The sequence below is a fragment of the Hippopotamus amphibius genome, chromosome 7 (genome assembly GCF_030028045.1).
Source record: "Hippopotamus amphibius kiboko isolate mHipAmp2 chromosome 7, mHipAmp2.hap2, whole genome shotgun sequence".
NCBI classification, from domain to species: Eukaryota; Metazoa; Chordata; class Mammalia; order Artiodactyla; family Hippopotamidae; genus Hippopotamus; species Hippopotamus amphibius.
In genome coordinates, this window is record NC_080192.1 from 47,768,211 (window position 1) to 47,771,686 (window position 3,476).

Consider the following 3,476-nt stretch of genomic DNA (forward strand, 5'->3'; position numbering starts at 1 on the left):
GCCCTGCTGTGGGGGCCTGTCTTAATTTCTCTTTTCTGTCTTTCTGTTTTTCTTTCTTTCTTTCTCTTTCTTTCTTTCTTTCTTTCTTTCTTTCTTTCTTTCTTTCTTTCTTTCTTTCTTTCTTTCTTTCTTTCTTTCTGTGTGTGTGTGTTTTTTAATGGTTTACTGTAGACAATTTCAGATATATACAAATCAAAAGAATAGATGGGCCATGTACCCATCTTTCAACTTCAACAATCACCTGCTCATGGACAAGCTTGTTTCATTTTTACTTCCACTGCCACCCTCTCCCACAAACTGGATTGTTTAAAAGCAAACTCCGGAGAGAGATCATTTAATACATTCAAATTCCAGTATAATGATTCAAAAGATAAGGATTCCTTTTTAAAAACATACTCACAATTTTTTTCTGTCTTAATTTCCAGTGCAGCAAAATATATAGTATATTTGTCATAGAATTGCCAGAATACATTTCTTTTGAACCTGGATTGCGGCAAGTCTCGACTGTGGCTAACTCTGAGAGACAGGGAGTTTAAGAATTGCATCTTGAAGTGACCACTGTGACTTAGAATCCAGACTCACAACCTTGTTTCCTTAATGTTTTGTAAGTTGAAGAGATGTAGGTCCTCTCAAGAGATCTGCCACTTTTCATGGTAAAATTTGGAAACAGAGACATTTGCTTTTGACTATGGCTTCTGTGGAGGGACTGAACCAAAAATATGATTAATTGCTTACTCCATTTTCTCTTCTTCCCAGCACCTCCCCCAACTCATACCCAAACAATATGCTCCCTCCTAACTTCAAAAGAGGCTGCTCAGGGAACTTCTGAGGAAGATGACCCACAGAGTGAGATAACCAGAGAGGGTATCTGGGGGGAACTGAGATATGATGGCTTTGCCATTATTTTGTTTGTTTATTTTGAATCATTAAGGAATCAGGGAGTCACTGGGATTCTCTTATCATAGAGCTGGTCCTCCTGTATCAGAGGAATTGTCTAACTTAATTTATGGAAAGCATCAGACATCAGGAGAGCTTATTGACCACACAGGCATTCATGTGCAGAACTGACAACTGCCCTCATGGGGCGGCTTCCAGAACCCTGGGAAACCCTCCTGATCCTATGATTTCTCCTTTAACCTACTTTGATCTCTGAACAACTTCATTAGAGATTCATTCTTTGGAGTTAAGGTCTTGTGCCCTAATAAAAATAAAACAACTGTCAGCTATTAACTATCAGCCACTATTTTTTTGTTTATTTTTATTGCAAAAACAATATGCTTTTGTTGTTAAAAACAAAAACTAAACAGTACAGATAATGCTAAGCGTCCCTTGACCAGAACCACAAGTTCACACTGACTTTTCTTTTTATTAATTTTACTTATTTATTTTTTTGGGGGGGGTACACAAAGTTCAATCATCTGTTTTTATACACATATCCCAAAAATATGGAACGCGTCACGAATTTGCATGTCATTCTTGCGCAGGGGCCACACTCATCTTCTCTGTATCGTTCCAATTTTAGTATGTGTGCTGCCGAAGCGAGCACCACACTGACTTTTCACACAAGTCATGCAGTGCTGACCTGAGACCCTGCCCCTCCGGGACCACCACTCCCTTATCCGAGCTCTGTCCTCCTGCCAGAGGGAAGCATTGCTGTCTGTTCAGTAGACATCCTCTAGACTTTTTTCTGTGTCTCTGCATACAAACATATGTACCCACAGAACACGAGGAAATATTTTGCATCATGTTCCTTTTTGTATAAATGGTATCATAATGAACATATCATTCCAAGATATGCTTTTATAAACTTAACATTACTTGGAGATCTTCCCACATCGGTGTAGATACTTTTATATATTAAAACATTCAACCCATTTTACGCGTGGTTGAAAAGATCGAATAACACAGATGACATAAAACCAGCTTTCTTCCTTGTTAATACTGCTTTCTCTTGGTCCCACATCTTGGAAACCACTTTGAAAAACTTCTGCTTTAAATTCTCCTAACAGTTACTTTTATATCTATAAAAAATATTTCTTGACTTAGAAATATTGTGTTAACGTATGATGATGGATGAGGATTTAACTTCTCACTGCCCTGTGTACCTGCTCTCCCTCCAGACACAGCTTCTAGCACCACTTCCTCCACTGGTCACATCTGTACCTTCAAATCACCAACTCAACTTACACTCTTCTTTCTGTCAGCGTAGACTGTTCCTCTCAAATTTTTGTTTTGAAAGAGTGATAAGGTGATTCAGCGTGTCCCCTCTTCCACAGCAGACCTCCATCAAATATTTTCTTGCCAAGACTGACATCGTTACATTTTATTGTATAACTGTAATCAATTTTCCATGGCTGGTTTTAAGCTGAAAAACAACAAACAGCATGTGTGTTTTATTTTTTTTAATTATTTATTTATTATTTTATTGGCTACACTGAGTCTTTGTTGCTGCACATGGGCTTTCTCTAGTTGCAGAGAGCAGAGTCTCCTCTTCCTAGTGGTGCACGGGTTTCTCATTGCAGTGGCTTCTCTTGTTGCAGAACATGGGCTCTAGGCTCACGGGCTTCAATAGTTGCGACATGTGGGCTCAGTAGTTGTGGTGCATGGGCTTAGTTGCTCTACGGCATGTGGGATCTTCCCGGACCAGGGCTCAAACCTGTGTCTCCTGCATTGGGAGGCGGATTCTTAACCACTGTGCCACCAGGGAAGTCCTAGCATGTGTATTTTAAACCCAGGGAAGTAGTGCTCCCAGCCAGCCCAACTCAGCAGTGCTGCCAATTGTACTTCTGTTCTTGAGATCTGTGGTCAGAGCTCCTGTAACACTCAGGAGACACTCAGGAGCTTCCATTAGAAATGAATTCTCCTCCTTCTCCTCCCTTGCCTCTTCCTCCTTTGGACTCACCTTTTATACTCACATTTTCCTCTTCCGTGCCTGTCTTTTGTTCACGCCTCCTGTTTCAGGCCCCTCTCCTCTCTCCCACTCTTCCTTTGCTTTGCTTCACCCAGCTGGGAGCCTCCTGGGTCAGGCAGGCAGGCTGTATTAGTTTTGGCTTCCTTTGCTCTGAATCAACACTCCTCTCTCCACTCTGTTTTCTAGAACTATTTTGAAGACTCTCCTGTTGGCTCTGTTGTGGATTTATACACTTTTGTTTATTCTTTTGCTGCCATTTTAATGGTATCTTGTGAGAAAGAAGATAAATGCTTGTGCCTAACCCACCGTCTGGAACCCAGATGTTCATATCTTAATGGTAAACTGGTTGATCTCTTTTTCCAAAAGGAGAACAATCTGAGAGAGGATTTTTGAATGTAGGAGACAGAAAATAACTACATGCAAGTAATATTTTCCAAATTCTCTTCATTTTTCAATGCCTATGGCACTATTGACCACTTCTTTTCGGAAACTCTCCTCCCTTAACATTTGATTCCATCCTTTTTGCTTTCTTCTCAAACTAAAAACTCTTTCACTAGTTCCTTTT

General features: G+C 40.2%; 1 non-coding gene across 1 annotated transcript; it reads right to left on the bottom strand.

Moving 5' to 3' along the window:
* Nucleotides 1-1,439: 1,439 nt before the first annotated feature.
* LOC130857977 (U6 spliceosomal RNA) lies at nt 1,440-1,546 on the bottom strand. The gene has a single exon (XR_009054960.1). It is a non-coding gene; the product is annotated as a U6 spliceosomal RNA (small nuclear RNA).
* Between the last annotated feature and the right edge of the window lie 1,930 nt (nt 1,547-3,476).